Source organism: Puma concolor, chromosome D2 (assembly GCF_028749965.1).
Source record: "Puma concolor isolate L17-30 chromosome D2, mPumCon1.1.hap2, whole genome shotgun sequence".
Taxonomy (NCBI): Eukaryota; Metazoa; Chordata; class Mammalia; order Carnivora; family Felidae; genus Puma; species Puma concolor.
The window spans coordinates 71,379,381-71,398,135 of record NC_141677.1 but is presented as its reverse complement, the minus strand read 5'-3'; the positions used below and the strand labels follow the sequence as shown (position 1 = coordinate 71,398,135).

General features: G+C 46.9%; 1 long non-coding RNA gene across 1 annotated transcript in view; it reads right to left on the bottom strand.

The window, feature by feature from the left end:
- Window positions 1–18,551, bottom strand: part of LOC147576171 (uncharacterized) — a 75,993-nt gene extending 57,442 nt beyond the window's left edge. The window contains exon 1 of the long non-coding RNA XR_015242022.1: window positions 18,406–18,551. This is a non-coding gene — a long non-coding RNA (uncharacterized LOC147576171). The remainder of the gene's footprint in view (window positions 1–18,405) is intronic.
- Between the last annotated feature and the right edge of the window lie 204 nt (window positions 18,552–18,755).

Sequence of the window (18,755 nt, the reverse complement as noted above, 5' to 3'; positions counted from 1 at the left end):
ACTGAAATCCTTAAGCCATCCATGTTGAACTCTCAGAGTTTACCAGGGTGCCCAAAATTCTGTAACAAGAATATATTTTAAGGCTTTAATATGTCTTTAAAATAGCTTTGTTCTTTTAATAAGGACAAAATAGGGTGAGGAATTGGGGTAGTATCTGTATAATTCTTAAAGTCTTCCCATTTGGAAGGGAGGGTTGGACCACCTGATCTGGATTACCCAATCAGTGAGCTACACTGATTGTATGTGTCAGCTTTTGCTGCAGTAACAAATATCCATAATGTCTCGGTGATTTCAATAACTTTTATTTCCTGCTCAGGGACAGTGAGAGCTTTGGATCAGCTGTGGCTTTGCTGACGTCTGCTGGGCTTTGCTGTGAAGAGCTTAACTCAGCAATTTGTGCCTTCTCATTCAAGTCCTTATGGTGAAGAACAAATTCTCAAAAGGACAAGTCTCTGTCTCTGTCTCTATGTTGTATATAAATACATAGTATATTTAAAAATTCTATATGTTATATAATACATTATATATGTTATGTATTTTTTAAATATTAATAATATTTAATACCTCCTGGTGTGTGTGTAATATATATATATATATATATATATATATATATATATGATAGAGGAGAAAAAGAGAGAGATTATCTATCTGTCTATCCAACTATCATCTATCTATCTATCATCTATCTATCTATCTATCTATCTCCTGTTGATTCTATTTCTTTGGAGAACCTTGACAAATAGTGGTTCGCTGCAATTCTGAAATCTGTCTCGGCAAATCTGAGAAGCCCTACAGGGAGGGTCAGGAACGCTCTTCCATTAGACCTTGGTCATGACTCCTGGAAGAAGTTCCATAGCCTATTGTTCTCCATGGCTTCTGACCACACTCTCCAGGAAGCCCTTCCTTTTCCATTACCCTTCCTTTTCCATGGCATTGGAAAATATGCCCATCCTGGTGGTTGAACAACTTTCTCTGCATGCTTTTCTAGCCCATAACCAGTGAAGACCCAAGGTTTATTTTACATCTTGAACAATCACTGTCTCTTTGTTCAGTGTGGTGGCACTTTTGGAAATAGAGCTCTCTCAGAAACTCTGTTAGGGTGTGTGTGTGTGTGTGTGTATGTTTAATCAATCCGATTTCTGGAAGCTCCATCGGCCAATAGCAGCATGCACAATCTTTTTCCAGACCTGCCTCATTCTATAGACTTAATTACAGGTGCTCTAAACTCATCAGGCCTTTGTGGGAGTACCTTAGGACACTTTAACCCAAAATATTTCCACGTACACAAGGTCTTAGAGGGGGAGGCATACACCATTCGGAGGTCATAGCAAATGCATGATGGCCAAGCTCCCGTTTTGGTGTTTGTCCAGGGCTGTGTCCTAATTCAAAACTATTTTGCTGTCTGGAGCTACAACCTTTAGTTCTGCAGGTCTGCGAATGTCTGGATTCTCCCTTGTTCCTTTTGCCCCTGCAGGGAGGGAGGGCATTGTTAGAGATGGCCTCTACGGCAGGTGGCCGCCGGAAGTCGAGTCCTGCAGGGTAAGGAGTTCAGCAGCTGGAGGCAGGAGGAGGGCGGGCATCTCCGCAGAGAGACTCCCTGGAGAAGGCAGGAGCAGGTGGCCAGGAGGGCAGTGCGGCTCAGGCAGGGCACACGGGAACCGAGTGGAAGGACAGAAGAGGCTGAGCATCCATCCAGAGGGTGTTCGGCAAGATCAGGAGGGACCTCATGCATCAGAGTGTGAACTCTATGCAGAGAGCACCTAAGGCTCACTTTCCTCATCTGTGTTGCACAGTCAGACCTGACTCAGCGCGGGCTGCCTTTCCCTTGCACAGGCCGCACACACAGGCTAGAGCCACGCCTCATCACAGCTGCACAAGGCCTTACCATTCTCTTTGCAAACCCTGAAAACAAAGCACGTGAAGCTGGCTGGACAGGACAGTCTGCTGTGGCAGGCAGTAAGAAAGGACAATCTTTCCTGTAAGGACAAGCAAACCAAGGCCCCCAAGGTGGCTTGCTGCTCATTCTTATGTTTCCCCAAAACTGCACTTTGCTCTAAAAACTTCCCTCTTCCTTAGGCACTTCCAAGAGCCCAGAATTCAGACCAGCAGGCGCAGGCAGGCTGCCCATCAGCTCACGGAATAATAAACCGCGAGATGGCATCTGTAAGCAATCGGCCCAGCTTCTCAGTTCTGACTTGAGTGTCAGGGACGGGCTGTTTCTAACGCATCCTGGGGGTCAGGAGCTGCGTGAGGCGGTCGTGTCTTGTTCCTTTCTTCATTTATTTGTGTTTCTCCTTCCACTTCATGCCTGCCGGCCTCGGGGGACAATGTCCAGCCCTGCTTCCTGGTCCCGGTCTCAGCGAGACAGACCCAAACATAGAACTGAGTACGAGGGCAAGGTCAGCTCCTGGGTCCTACCGGGGTACTGGTCTCAGCTCTGCTGCATCCTCGAGGTGCTTCCCAAGGAAACCCACTTAAACCTCTCATGAGAAAATTGATGGGTGTAGCCTTCACACCCCCCAGAAACACCGAGATGTATAAGTCTGTTTCTTTCATCATGTTTCTGCTGATGTCCACTCGGCATTTTTAAGAATGGCCCAGAACCACCTGTAGCGTTGGAGAAGATAAATATACTCAAGTCCACCCCTCGTCCCAGGTTCTGTCTTGTATTTAGAAAGAGCAGCTCTTGAGTCGTGGGGATGTCAGCACAGAGCAACGGCACGGAGGTACCAGAACGCTGGCATGGTGGGCATGCACTTGGATTGGCAAGAACCCTAATAGGGCAACCCTAATACGTCATCCAGAGAACCTCATAAAATAAAAGCGTTTAGTAACTTTCTTTGCCAGATACAACCACATATGCATCTGGAAACTCTCACGGAGACAAAAATATGTATCACAGAGCATAAATCTCTCTACCAAAAACAACAACGACGACAACAACAAAAAAAACCTGAAAACATGAGTTCAAAATAACGAAGCCTCTGCCAGATTTTCTGGAGACATGCTATCAGCTTGTTTGTAGCAGCTAGGGTCAGTTCAACATTTAACATAATGTGAATTATTGTCACAACTAAAGTGAAACTTTAAGTCTCTATCCTCTTCCCCTGGAATGACACCTGCAAATGTTACAAGAGGCAGCCTCTGTCTGAAAACAGCACTATGGCAGAAATGGGATTCTAGGGTCCCCACTTGTGAAAGTGAAGGCGATTTCAGACCTGGTTTTCAGGATGCTGTCTTTTAGGAGAAGGTGTCAAAACACAAACTGCTAATTCAATTCAATTTTATTGACAGATAAGTAATTCGGTCTTCGGAGTTTTTCTTGACTTTAGCAAAGTAATTGCGGAATGTTTGTGTCATTAATATATTTTCCCTTAATCGCTGCCTTCCTTTTACATCATCAGGTGAAAAAATAAAAACCGTTTACACCCTCGTGGGAAGGGAAACTTCTGATGGAATTGGGGAGCTGTCTACATTTCCTCTCATTACCACCCCCTCCCTGCCACCCTGGGAGGACGGACAGCGAAAACTAGTAATAACTCAGCGTCTCAGGTTCCACCTAGAAGCGTCCAGGGAGCAAGGATGCTGAGTGAGATTGAGTGGCAAATGTCACTGACTTAATTTCACTTTCTTAACTTGCTGTTTTGAAAAACATCTTCGTGTGTGACCTGGGGGAGGGAAAGGCGAAATGAAAACAGATAGTCACAGAGAAGCCGCTGTGAGTTTTTAAAATACACACACTCGCAGTTGGTGGTAAGGAACCTCTGGCTTTCACGGGGGGGGGGGGGGGGGGGGGGGAATTTGGCATCGCTGGATACCATCCGTCTTGATACAAGTGTTCCACTTCTGCGTCTTCCACCAACGAACCACGCGGCTGTGGCTGGGGGTACGAGTAAAACAAACCCTCGATGACCTCGCGAGGGACAAGCAGGCTGGCACAAAGTAATCTTTGGCTGCTGTGAAGCTACCCCGAGCCCGTGGCACCTCCACAGCTCTCCTGAATGCACCAGAAGACGTCCTGCAAATGGCATGTGCTACGCCCCCTGCTGTGGGTTAAAATGGGTCCACACAGTCTTTGAGAGGTGCAGTCTGGTGCCCCTCCCCCTAAATAAGGCCTGGCTTTGGTGATGCCATGACTTCCAAGGCTAGATCATAAGAAGGTATGCAGTTTCTGCAGGCTGCCTTTCAAGATGTTTGTTTTTGGAGCCCAGCTACCATGCGGTGAGGAAGCCTGGGCCATCTGGGGAGGCCACGTGTGGCTGTTCCAGCTGACCTCCCCAGATGAGGTTCCAGCTGGCTGTCAGAACGCCCCACTAGATGCCTATGGGGGTGGGGGCGGGGAAGCCTTCCTTTCTGGATGACTCCAGCCCAGCCACTGGAAAGGCATGAAGACCTCAAGTGAGAATGTGTTAACTGAGCCATGTCAGCCCTCAGAACGTTTAGGGATCATCAGACTAAAAGAATTGTTGTTTTCAGCCACTAAGTCCTGGGATGGTTTGCCACATGGCAATAGAAAGTTATAATCTAGAATGCCAGACTGCCTTCTCCAACAGTATCTCCCATCCCAAGTTGTCTTCTACGATGTGACCTTGGCGTTCTTCCCAGCAAGAGCTGGGGGTTATGTCCCCTACGCCCTCGAGCCTGGGCAGGTTGTGGCTTGCTTGTAACCTATAGAATGACGTTCTGAGCCTAGGTCAAAAAAGGCAACACAGTTTCCTCTTTATTCCTTGAGGCATCCCCTTTTGGAGCCATCAAGGTCTGGCTACCTTGACGCCACCATGCCGTGAGGAAGCACCTGTCAGTATAGGTATTTCCATCAGGGACTCTAGCTGAAGGTTCAAACAACAGCTAGCTTCCAAAGTCAGAACCGTGGAGGAGCCATCTTCTAAATCCAGCCCGGTCGAGCCAGCAGACGGGGTGCTCTGAGAAACAAGACACCAAGATGGGGTCAAATGGCAAGACATTCGTTAGGGGAGCTGTCTGTGGGAGAGAATGGAAAGGAAGCCGGAAGAGATTGGGGAAGCTATCAGACCACAGTGGGAAGAAGTTAGTTAGTTGGCCAGTTGGTTAGTTAGTTAGTCGGTTAATTAGTTAGTTGGTTAGTCAGTTGGTTAGTATGGTAGCATCTTAGACTACTGTGTAGGCTAAGGAAAACATGGCAAGGCCAGTGAGAATCCTCCAGCCAAAGTTACCCATCACAGGAGTTCTGACTGACCCAGGAACATTCCTGCCTTAATGCCCCTGTTGCATCATGGGCTGGGAGTGGTCGGTCAGAATCATGCCTTCGGCACAAACACGGCAATGGATTTAAGAGCACAGCAGCTTCTGATCTCAAGTTCATTCAACTCGACTGAAGCAAGGACAAGCCTGCGTTCAGAACCAAGGTACTCTCACAACCTATGGGCTGCCCATAACTGGTGCTTGGGTGTGACTGTATGAGGTGAAAGAGGGAGCACCCAGAAGCCATTTTGAGACGTCATCTATGACACTTCTCTTCCCAGGATTGAGATGGGTTTCTGACATCTTCCTATGTTCCATTTGTCTGAATCCTTATGCCCTTGGTGATCCAGAGGGGTGGCATCCTATCGCAGGACTGGGTTCCAAATGGCTCTCTAGCAGAGCTCCCCTTCTCAGACTGACCACAGAAGGCACCAAGATCACTCTAATCCAAGACCTGAAGGAGCATCCACGAGCGGAGACAAGAAGGCCAATTGACTGCTGATGAGCGGAGCTGCACGTGGGAAACAGACCATGTCGTACGCTCAGACTCAGAAAGCAAGGAGAGGCATAATCCTTACAGGAAGGACTCGGGGCTAAGCAGGAGGGGCCGGTACAATACCATGAACAGCTTGGGACATCTCTCCCATGCTTCAGTGGGAATAGGGTGAGTGGGCTTATCTGGAAAGCTTCCGTTACGGAGTCAAGAACAACTTTCCTTTGCAAATGGCTTCAAGACTGGAAGCAAAATAGGCCACAGGACACAGGAAGTAGTAGCCTTTAAATGTGAACTGTATAACTCGACCAAAATGAAATGATCCTAGACTTTAAGAATAGTAGGTAAGGGGCGCCTGGGTGGCTCAGTTGGTTGAGCGTCCAACTGTGGTTCAGCTCATGATCTCACGGTTCGTGAGTTCGAGCCCCACATGTAGCTCACTATCAGCACAGCCTGCTTCAGATCCTCTGTCCCCTTCTCTCTCTGCAACTCCCCCATGCACTCAAGCGTGCGCTCTCTCTCTCTCTCAAAACTAAATAAATCATTAAAAAAGAGAGAGAGAGAGAATAGTAGGTAATATGCTGTGGCACCTGGGTGGCTCAGTCAGTTAAGCATCTGACTTCGGCTTACGTCATGATCTCGCAGTGCATGAGTTTGAGCCCCGCATCGGGCTCCCTACTGTCCGCACAGAGCCCGCTTTGGACCCTCTGTCCCCCTCTCTCTCTGCCTATCCTCTGCTCCTTCTCTCTGTCTCTGTCTCTCTCAAAATAAATAAACTTTAAAAAAAATTTTTTAAAGAGTGATAGATAATATCCTGACAATTTGTGAACAGCTTTAATTGTGTATGTAGACAGCTATTTATGGTAAGCACATGTACACACACACACACACACACACACCAAAAATAATATAATAATCCAGAATTGTATGTTGTTAACTTTCAGGAAAGAAAGTAGGTGAGCTAGATCCTTCTACATTCTAAATTTTCAATTATGGTTGTACCACACGGCCTGAGTCGTTTCCTTTTTTGATTTGGCTGCCAGGAAACTCAGAACTAAATTGACAACTTATTACAGCAACCATATATGACCTTACAGTCTGACTTTTTAAGTTTCATTCCTTTGCTTCCTCATCCACTACCTGCTCCCACCACAGCCGACCTGTCTGGTTCTCACGTACATTCGCCTTAGTCCTCATGGCTTTTTTTCCATTCCCATCCTTCTCTCGCTGGCAATTTTTGTTTAATTACGTGTTTTGGTGCATGTACTTCTTGTAGAACATCTCAAATGCATTCTGAAACAACAGTACGAACAGTGCACCAGGAGAAACTAGACTTTGGTATTTTTGTGTGCTGCATACCAAATGCTTTATGTGCATCATGAACACTAGTAGAAACAGGTGTCATCATCACCATTTTACGGATGAGGAAATTGAAGGATAAGGAGCCACTTGTGCAACGTCTGGTCAAGTTTGGCTTTTGACGGCCTTGCACCTGAGCTGGTGTTGTTCCTACCCACAGGGCTGTTGGCCTTGATAGAGTAGATGGGGAGTCAGGCAGCAGAACACACACACACACACACACACACACACACACACACACACTATATATATATATATATACTACATGCTCCTCCGATGCAGATAACTCAGGGCATGACCTCACCTGCTATGTCTCCAGACTTGAAAACAGGCAGGATGGCACGTAGGATACCAGTGAAGAGCGTGATCTGTGGAAGAAAAGAAGCCCAGGGAGGCTCTTTGCAAAGGCCCAGCTGGGCCAAACACTGTGGCCCCCCTTGACCCCGCGGGGCTTCTCTCTGTGCGTTCGTACAGCTCCCCACGCTGCAGATGAGGGCCGTGACACCGCTGCGGAGTGGAGAACAACCCGACCCTGTGCCCCCTGAAGTCGTGGCCACGAGCGAAGCCCGTTCTGCAAGGTGAAGAGCAGGGCCGGGATGGGATACGTTGATCACACCAAGCCAGTTGCGAGCTCAAAAGTCCATATCTACTTGGCATGCGGCAGTGTCCTCATGCACGCTGGGAGTTCAGCTCCTTGAGAATGTGCTTTTCCTTTTTCTTATAGATGATCAAGTCGGGAAAGGGGAGAGGAGACGCTGAGTGGACCCAACAATATTGGAAGCTCTTACTTTATTTCCAAGTAGTAGCATTTTGAACGCTTGTATAAGAATTTCAGAGCCAGGGCGCCTGGGTGGCTCAGTTGGTTATGCGTCCGACTTTGGCTCAGGTCATGATTTCACCATTCGTGGGTTTGAGCCCCGCGTCAAGAGCTCTGTGCTGACAGCTCTTCGGATTCTGTGTCTTCCACTCTCTCTCTGCCCCTCCCCCACTCGTGCTCTGTCTCTCTCTCTCAAAAATAAATAAACATTAAAAAAAAAAAAAGAATTTCAGAACAGTAATGTGTGGGCTAGAAGCTAAGATTTGTAGTGTACCTACTGTGCACTCAGTACTGTGCTGAACCCTTATCAGGTGAGTATTTGATTTGCTGCCCAGCGCCTATCAGAGGATCACTAACTTCCTCCTCGTGTTTTGGGGGGAAACCCTCAGCATAACATATCACTTCCAGCCTCCTGATGGCTCATGTCCTCTCCAAGGGAGAAAGAACTACTTAGCGGATGGGGGCTGGGGGCGAAAGCATGTGTGGCTTCGCCCCTTCCCCTGCCTCTCTTTGGGATCCACCTGCTTGCAGAGAGCCTCGCTTCAACTCTGCCCTTCCATTCCCTAAGTTTACCTGCTAGGCTCTGCTTTTGGGGGAACACTAAGTCAAGGTGTGCTTTGGACCTCAGGCTTGCTTGCCTGTGTCTAAGAGGTGAGTCTGTCTGCATCTGGGTTTCACCACTTACCAGCTCACTGTTGCCAGCTTACCATGGACCCAAGTCACATCCTCCAACCTCCCTATGAAGGTAATAAAGATGGTGTTTTCATCTCCTTCTGCCCACTCCTGTCTCTATTTCTCAATTGATGTCAAACTCAATTAGTGCCAAATTTCCTGTGTGGCCTCGGGCAACTTCTTAAATCTCTCTGAGCTCCTCCATTCTGCAAATACTAAGCATCTATTCTGTGCGATTTGTGGGAAATAGAGCATTCTTTAAGGACCCATCACCTAGTGGGAGAGTTACACATAGAAAACAATATACCATGGGAGGATGGGAGTGCTGGGATGGATTAGTGATGTCTGCCCTGGGCATGGACTATGAAAGTGGTAGATGTTATTCCTGCTCCATGGGATAAGAAGGTTTAAATGGAGCATCTGTTTCCTGGGTTCTATCACATCTGGTGGCAAGACCTCCCTACCTCTTGTTCAGTGTAATTTAATTCAACAGACATGTGTTTGTTACTTTCTGTGTGCCAGGCATTTACATTAAAAAATTCCTTAATGTCTATGACATGCCCATCCGCCCATTATGAACATCAGTCTTGGCTCATTTGAGAGATGCTTTTGGCAAATTCCACTATGAACTCCCTATACAGGGCAAAGGCACATGTCATATTTCAACGTCTAAAACTTCGACACAGAGACCAATGGCAGCACATGACAATACGGAACATTAATTTCTCCCTGTGACTGTTGACCCTACGTATGAATCAGAATTAGTAAAGGTGTAGCCGAGAAGCACCCTCACAATGATCCCATGACTTCAGCCAACGCTTGCCATATATGAAGCTAAGTTTTACCACCCTGTTTTGCTGAGTCTTTACCACTACCCACGAGGCAACCTCCATTGCCATCCCCATCATTCCCATTACAAAGGTGAGGAAATTAAAACTTAGAACAGTTAGGGGTCTGCCTAATGTCCCAGGACTGCAAGTGACAGAGCTGAGCCTTGAACCTAGGTCTGTGTAACTTCAGAATCCATAACCATCTCTCTCACCCAGTCCTTCACTGGGCAACAACAACAAAAGCTTCTGGGCTAGATCTCTCCTTCTGAAAAGTTCTCAACATCACACTCACTGAATCCCAGTATCCCCAGTTTGAGTGAGCTATTACCACCAGGTGACCCTGGGCCAATCAACACCCTCATGGGCCCTGGTCTCCATATCTGGAAATGTGGGCATTCAACTTGAGGATGGGGAGGTTCCTCGGCTCAAAACAAAATCCTGTGATGTATATTTCAAAATCCAGATGGTGGAGTCCTAAGAAAATTCATGTGTATTATATCTGTGTCACATATTAATTTATTAACACTCCCTCATTGATAATTAGGTAATCATTTTCTCCCTGTGCCCAGTGGGGAGATGGTCCTCTTTCCAGATCATTGACAGTAAAGACTGAAGACATCGTATCTTCAAGCTGCCATGCCAAGCTGCTGCCTCCATCACTAACACATCCTACAAGCAGCGTTTGGCATCTGTGCGTTGAGGACCCGGGGCTGGATTACATTTCTAAGTCAAACGCAGTAAAGTTCACATTCAGAACGATTTCACCATAATCCAGTAGTACCTTAATGGGCCTTTAAGCCTCAAACCACATTTTAACCCATGAATTCTCAGGGAGAGCTTGGTCATATCATTTTTCAATAGAGACATTTCATGGTTTATTGATTTTATCCAAGAATTTTAAAAGGCACTTACAGAAAAAAGGAGTTTGGCTTAACTTGTAAAACTAAATGGATCTTGAGCCCTAGATTTAAAGGAGTCTTGGTTGCTAAACACAACAGTAAATGAAGCGCACATAAACAACTGGGCCCATGTGAACAATGAAAATTGTTTCCTTTACAGAAGATCACAACAGCTACACGTAGCTGCAGACAAGAGTATTTCTCCTTTATGCTTAGCGAGCCTGCAGGAGGGACCGTGATGTAGGCTTTGCAGCTTTTGGCCAAAGCGCACAAATTGATTCTGAAATGTCCAGCGCTAAGTAACAGACCATACGTGCATTAATGGACATGTTGGGTCTTGAGCTAGAAGGTAGTTCTCACTGTTTTGAATTTAGAAAGAAGAAGAAAGCAAAGAGTGGGGGTTGGGATGCAAGTAAGAAAGAAAAGAAGAAATGGAAGGAAGCACTGTATTCATGGGTGGAGATGGGTTGCTTCATGGGCTTTAGTCTGTCCAGCTTGTTTGCTTTGGGTATCTCGGCAATGGCTCTGTTTGGACGTTTCTCGATGAGCTGAAGGAAGGCAGAGCGCCCCCACCAAGGTAAGGTGGTGATAGGTTGCTGGACCATTGGCCTTGGAAGACATCTGCAGCTTGAGCTGTCTTTATTTAGAGCTGAGAAAACTAAGGCAACTGAAGACCAAGAGGCAAAGGAATTGTCTGAGCCACTCAGCTTGGGCATAGTACATCTGGTACAGAACACTCAGCTGCCTTTTCTCAGGCTGCCACCCGTTTCATCCCACCCGAGGTCGTCCCACGATGCGCCCACAGCCATCTTCTCCTACGACAACCACCTCAGGTCACTGTTCACGCGTGAAAGGTCAACATAGAGGAGACTTCAGACCCTAACGGTAAGATGAACTGAATTGAGATTAGAATCAGAACCACGTCACCCACTTACGTCCGATAGCTACCAGCTATCAGCTGGTGCCAGCAAGGTGCTCTTTATAGCAGAGTAAATGAAGGTCGGCATCACATCATGTGATGAGAATCATCAAATATTTGCGAGCACCTGCCGCGTGCCATGGGGAGAGAGATAGAAAGAGGAGAAGGAAAGCAGAAGGGAGGAAAAGAAGACATATTGAAAGGTGCCAGGGCTGTTTGGCCACCAGAGTTCAAACCCACAGAGGCCCACGATGAACACAGCACACGAGCGATGTATATTCCCATCTCCTGACAACTATAGAAAAAACAGCAGAGGAAAAGCCCCCAGAACCTCAGCCGATGGATGACGGTGTGCAACACTCTATCCTCATTCAGAGATGGTTCAGAGCCCCCAGACGCTCTCCGTCCTTCTCCACTCTGGTCTACGGGAGGGCTGCTTCCCTTACCCTAGACTCCCCGTTGGGTCTGGACAATGGAAGTAGGAGATTGGAGGGCATGAGAAAAGGGAGATCCTGGTGTTTATTCCTCTACTCTTTACTCATCACCTGTGGATTGTCAGCTGATGGCTTTCTTTCTGGAGGGCCTTGGTTCCTGCCAGGCAGCCCTGTCCTACCTTCTCCTCCAAATCCTAACATCGTTCTCCCTCTACTCCTACAGGCCAAGCAGTAGTCACGACTCCCACTGTTGCAAGCACTGGGCGCTTCTCCATCCCTTATGGGCGTCCTCACCCCTGCTGGAAACTTCTATCAATAATACCTTCATTAACCCTTCCTTGCTACCCCCTTTGAATGGGCCATCTATTTCCTCCCCGCAGCCTGATCCAAAGGGCAGTTATTTCGTGTCTCTGAGACTCTGTGTTCCCCATTTAGGTAGCATCACCAGTGCGAAATTCTTGCGGAAAAATAAAGCCAGCAAAGTGCTTCACAAGAAAGCCCACCGTCTACTCACAATATCCAAAAAGCAGACACAATCCAAGCGTCCATCAACGGGTGATGGAGAAACAAATTGTGGCGTGCACACACAAAGGAACATTATTCAACCGTAAACAGGGATGCAGTACTGCAACGGCGGATAGACCGTGAAACCATCATGCTAAGTGAAAGAGGCCAGACGCGTACGCATGTTGGGGGATTCCATTTACACGAACTACTCAGAACCGAGAAACCCATAGCGGCGGAAAGCTGACTGGTGGTCGTCAGGAGCCGGGGGAGGGAGAGATGTGGAGAAGGTGCTTAACAAATGAGGGCTTCCACTTACCAGTGTCGCGAATATTTTGGAACCGGTTAGAAGCGGTGGTGGCACAACTGAGTGAACATACTAAACACCATGCCCTCATTCCCTTTAAAATGGTTAACGGTATGGTATACGAATTTCACCCGAATACATTACGTTTTCTTAACTGGAACATACATATCTAAAAAGAGTCTTTGCTGTTTATCTGAAATTCAAACTCCACTGGGCGTTTGTGTTTTATGGGTGTGCACACGGCGCTGCCACGCTATGAGGTATGACGTCCCCACGCGACAGGCGAGTTGCGTATGTAGCCCTGAAAAGCCAGTAACCTTTCAATAGGGCTTAGAAAAATCTTTGCCTTCAATCACGAAAATAAAAAGTCAGCAAAATAGAATTTCTGGCAAAGAGAGCTACCATCCCAGAGAGGAAGACGTGTGTACAAAACGAGTGAGCCCCTTTAAAGGCTATTCATAAACTCAGATTCATCTTTCCAGCTGGTGTATTTTTTTGTCATTGTTCCAGGGCAGATATTTGGAGGTTGATCTTAGGGGATCCCTGGGGTAGCCCACACCGTGAACCCTGAGCCTTCCTTCAGCCGGCCCCGCACACACATCCCTGCCAAGTCACCCCCAGCTACCATTTTGTAGCTGCAAGGAGGTCACGTGCTACTGGAGCCCTGCCCCTGGGGAAAGAGCCAATAGAGCAGGGCCGTCTGGCTGGCTCTGTCAGTGGAGCACGTGACTTTCAATCTCAGAGTCATGAGTTCAAGCCCCACATGGGGCATAGAGATTACCTTTAAGAAAAGATTTTTTAAAAAGAGTCAATAGAGCAAAGGCAGAAAAGATATTTAAAAACACAGCTGGTGGGGGGGGTGGATTCCCAAGGGGCGCTGTGGAACAGGGTATTCCAACCTCATTCAAACCTTACTGTATTAGTTTCCTGCAGCTGCTGTAACAAATGATCACACCCTGGTTAGCTTAGAACGGCAAAATTTTTTGTCTCACAGCAAATTGAGGCTAGAAGTCCAAAATCACAGTGTAGACAAGGTCATTTGCTCTCTGATGGCTCTAGGGGGGCATCCTTCCTTGCCCCTTCCTAGCTCCTGGCTCTTGCCAACAATGCTGGCCTTCCTTGTGGTGGCACCAAGCTAATCTCTGCCTCTATCATCACGTGCTGTTCTCCCTGTGTACCTTTGCATCATTTCCGTGTGTGTGTGTGTGTGTGTCTTTCTGTCTGTCTCTGTGTCCTGTCTCTTCTTACTACTCACATTGGATTAGGGACCCACCCTACTCCAACATTGTCATCTTACCTACTTGAATGTATCGCAACTGTGTTTCCACATAAAGTCACATTCTGGGGGAGGTTACGAATTCTTGGGGGATAATCTTCAATCCACTACAATCACTTTCAGAATAATTATAGCAGACTCCTAACAGTACTCACTCTGAGTCAGGCACTGCTTAATGTGCTGTATACACACTGAGTCATGTAATCCTTGGAGTGACTCTAAGAAGTAGGTATTACTATAATCTCCACCCAACATATGAGGAATTGGGCTACAGAGAGGTTAAGCAACTTGCTCAAGGTTATACAGCTAATAAGTAAGAGAGTAAGGATTTGAACGCAGGTGGAAACTTCTAGAGTCTGTCCTCTCAGCATTATACTGGATTGTCTCTCAGAAAGGTGGGATGGTCAGCTGCTTAAAACCTACCTTCCCACAGAGACAAAGAACCTCATAATAAAAATAGTAGCAACCAAAAGCACAATAAGAAAAGCTAACCTGAGAAGTGCTTTGAGGGTAGGCGGTAGACCTCATCAATATCCTCGCCTTTACAGAGGAGGGAATGAAGACCTGAAGACAGTGATTGCACATGGTAACACAGCAAACTCTAGAGCAGATTTGTCAAGGGCATGCATGATTACTGTTTTATGTTGGTGGCCAAATCCTCCCATCCACGTTGGGAATTTAGAGATATCTTAATGTGCCTCCAGAAATCCCATTTGCAATGGATCTGCCAAGGCTTCTGGGGAAACAAACACATCCTCCTGATTTGTAGCATGTATTGACTTCCGTGGTATAAAAACTCTCACCATGGCCAATTTCAAGCCCCAGTATGACGTCACCAAGTTAAGAGCGGGGCAGAGGTGGGCACAATCAGTTCTTGAGAGCCTGTCGACCTAGCTCACTCACACCACCACCCCAGGGATCATGGGTAAAAGATCGATGTGGACTTTTGAAAGCAAACAAAGTTCCTGATCTCCTGGATCAAAACTCAGAAACAAAGATTCCCGTAGCTTTTAGAGGTGCAGTCCGAGTGAGTAGGGTCAGAGAGGCAATCTCCTAGGCATGCTTGGTATAGTTCCAGGAAGTCCATAACACTTATAAGAATTAACAGGTACTGGGGCACCTGGGTGGCTCAGTCAGTCAGTTGAGCGTCTGACTTTGGCTCAGGTCATGATCTCACGGTTTGTGAGTTCGAGCCCTGTGTCGGGCTCTGTGCTGACAGCTGGGAGCCTGGAGCCTGCTTCGGATTCTGTGTCTCCCTCTCTCTCTGCCCCTCCCCCCTCTCACAAATAAATAAACGTTAAAAAAACTTTTTTAAATAAGAGAAAGAATTAACAGGTATTACTTGCGCTTAATATGTGAGAGATGCTTAATAATTAATCACTATTAAATTATTCTGAGGTCATTAAAAGAGAACTTTGCATTTACATGAAACCTTCCCATCAACTGTAATGGTTAAGTTTTAGGATATTCCAGCCTTCCAAATTAGATAGTAAGGATTGACCCTCTCTGAACAGTTGAGGAAACCGAGGCAAAGAGACAAGTGACTTGACCTAAGTTTGTGCATCAGAGCCAGCCTTGAAGCCAGGTCATCTGAACCAAAGCTTGGGATCCACAAAACCAGGGTGATGCAGGTGAGGGCCCGGAGCAAATCTGGCTTGGGAGGGTGGTGTTGCTCTCTGCAGGGGTGGGGGTGGGACGGACAAGACTCCCCAGGCCGGCAGAGGGAGCCGGGCCCCCAGGCGTCCTGGAGGTGAGGTGCTCCCCAGGCACAAGGACTTCAAGGAAAGGTGTGGGTGGATGAGTCAGGCAATGGCTGATCTAAGAAGCTGAGGTCCTGAGAGGGGCTACCAGCCCAGATCTCACCTAACATGAATCTGAAAATCTAGAAAACCAAAACTTAGGTGAAAGTCTGGAGGGAAATGAATGAGTATCTGTGTTCTGACCTCTGCCCTTCGCTGCCCATGTCACCTGGACGTGTCTCCTCATTTTGCAAGCAGAGAACAAAGGTGGGGTGACTGCACATGTCATAGAATGGTAGATAGGATAGTTCCGTGAACCCTTCACCCGGCTTCCCCCAATGGTGACATCTCTGTATAACTAGTACAATATCAAAACCAGAAACTTGACATGGGTATAAACCTGTCAACTAGACTACAAACCTTGTTCAGTACTGATCAGTTTTCTTATGCACTCCTGCATGTTGGGGGGAGAGGGATGTAGTTCAATACAATGTGATCCCTCATCTAGATTCATACAGCCACCACCAAATAGGATCCAGGCTATTCCATCACCACAAAGAAACTCCCTCATGCAACCCTTTGTAGACTCACCCCCCCCCACTCCTGTCCCTGTGTCCTGGCAACCATCGACCTGTTCTCCGTCTCCAGAGTTTTGTCATTTTGTGTATGTAACGTAAATGGAATCCTCCAGCATGCAATCTTTTGAGATTGGCTTTTTTCACTAAGCAAAATGCCCTTATCCATGTTGTTACATGTTGAGTTGAATTGTGTCCCCGTCAAATTCACATGGCGAGGCCCTAACCCCCAACACTCCAGAATGTGACCTTATTTGGCTGTAGGGTTGCTGTGGATATTAAGATTAGGTCCTAGTGGAGTAGGGTGGGCCCCTCATTCAATATGACTGATGTCCTTATGAAAAGGAGAAAGTTAGACACGGATACATACATGGGGAGAACACCATAAAGGATTGGAGCCAAGCCCAGGAACTGCCAGGAAGTAGGAGACAGGTGAGAACAGTTCCTTCCTTAGCACCTTCAGAAGGAGAACGTCCCTATCAACACCTTGATCTCAGACGTCCAGTCTCCAGAGCTGTAAGGCCCTAGATTTCTGTTGTTAAACTACTCAGTCCTGTGGTACTTTATTACAGCAACCCCAACAAGACTAATACATTGTATATCTCAAAAGTTTGTTCCTTTTCATTGCTGAGGAGCGTTCTGCAGTGTGGATGTAAGAGAGAGCATTTAACCATTGACCCATTGGAGGGCATTTGGATTGTTTCTAGTCTCAGGCGATTATTGACTAAAAGCTGATAAGTTCAGGGACAGGTTTTTGTCTAAACCGAAGTTTTTGGTTCTCTGGGATGAATATCCAAGAGTATAACTTCTGGGTTGAGAGGCAAATGTAGGTTTACTTGACAAGAAATTGCCAATGGTCCCATATCGTTCATTTTTGTGGTGTGGTTGACTCCCTGCAGCCTCTGAGAAGCACTCCTTCCGTTTTTAAAGGTTGCAATGGACTCTTGGGAGGGAAGGGGGAGGAGGGGGAGGTTGGCGTCACAGCCAGAAGGCAGGCAAACATGACAGAAACATGGCATTCTGCTAAGTTATGCCGCTGACAATGGAGACATGGATTAACCAAAAGAGCCATAGTCAAGCTTGGTCAGCAGAATGAATTCAACAAACCAGGACTGGGATGGAGCCTTGTTCCCCAATCCTCTCAATCTGAGCCACACACACGTACACAAACAATCTCCACGCTACCTAGCATGACTAGGAGGGCCGGGAATCGTGAGACATGCACAATCCACAACAGCCAATAAACCCCAAATTATAAGCATTGGGCTCTGGAGTGTGTGAAATGACCGTGGTCGCTTCTTAATTTCTTCTTACTTAGGGCGTTATTGTCTGGAACATGAGTAGGCAGCTTGGAGATAGGGCTGAGATGAAAACTTAATTCCAGGCAAACCAGAAAGTGAACACAAGACTCAGAATCACCTTTTGATGGTTTGAGCTCCTGGACGTGGACTATGACAGTTGGATTAGTCACAAAAACGCGAAGTGTTTTATTGGATTATCTGGATCATCTGTCTGGTTGAACCCATTTACTCAGGGATAGCCCATCTCTCACACTCCCTTCTTTTGAGGGAACACATCCACCCCCACCAGCGTTCCTTGTCAATCCATCATTTTTCTTCACCCTCGCCTTTCGAAACAACAAAGCCTGAGGAACTCAGGCCGGGCCTTGATTAAGGGCTGTGGGCAAGTCCATTGCCTTCCTTGTCTCTTCTCAACGGAGAGCTTTTAAGGCCCAAATGAGGACTGATTTTGCATTTAATCTCATCACAAAACTCCTCTCAGTGAAGTGAGTAGACCTCCCTTGCTCGACCCTTAGAGGAGAAATTTTTATTGATTTAAAACATCCAACAAATGTTTTACCCCTGACTTGTCTATTGTAAGTTTTAGCTTGGGCACAGGATGATATTTAGCTTTCCAACATTGATGTTCTCTGCCTTTCTAGTGTCCACATGAGAGATGGGGAGCTCAGGGCTAAACCAAACAGGAATCATCACTGCAACGTTAGTCTGTGAAGACACATCTCCAAGATCACAAACTAGAAACAGAACAGAATAGAGACGGCTAGTCATCTGAAGATCCATTTACCCCTGAGCTTTCTCTGAAAACGGGAGCCACCTTGACTACATTTCCCAGACTGCCCTGCCTCTAGGGGTGGTCACATGACTGAGTGCTGACCAATGGCATGCGAGCAGAGATGATGTCTGTGACTTCCACGCCACAGCCTTAAAAGAAAAGAGTGTGTGTTCCTCTATCTTACCTCATCGAAATTTGACATGACAGAGGGCCATTTTGGAGCATGCATTCAAGAACAACTCCTCAGGGACGGTGGAGAAACAAGAGGTCAAGATTCTGAGGCCTTACCTCTATGGAGCCATCTCATCAACCAACTGCTTGTTCTTGGGCAACCTCTTGAAAGTGAAATTCATGTCCATGTTTCTTGCTTCTTCCAATGTTATTGGTATTCCGCTAATACATGGAATAAACCCAAGGAAGGGAGCCAGTCGATGTATGAGCTGTATGAGGAAGAAGCAGGAGGACAGAGAAATAAGGGTCTACCATTGGAAGAGCAAGTACTGGAGAGTGGCACAACCCATTCTGTGGGCTGGCTCACTATTACCGAAGCACGTAGTGGCACTCAACTAACGTTTGTTGCTAGAAAGGTCTCTCCTAGCGGTCATGCCCACCATGCAAATACAACCTCCTCTTTCTTA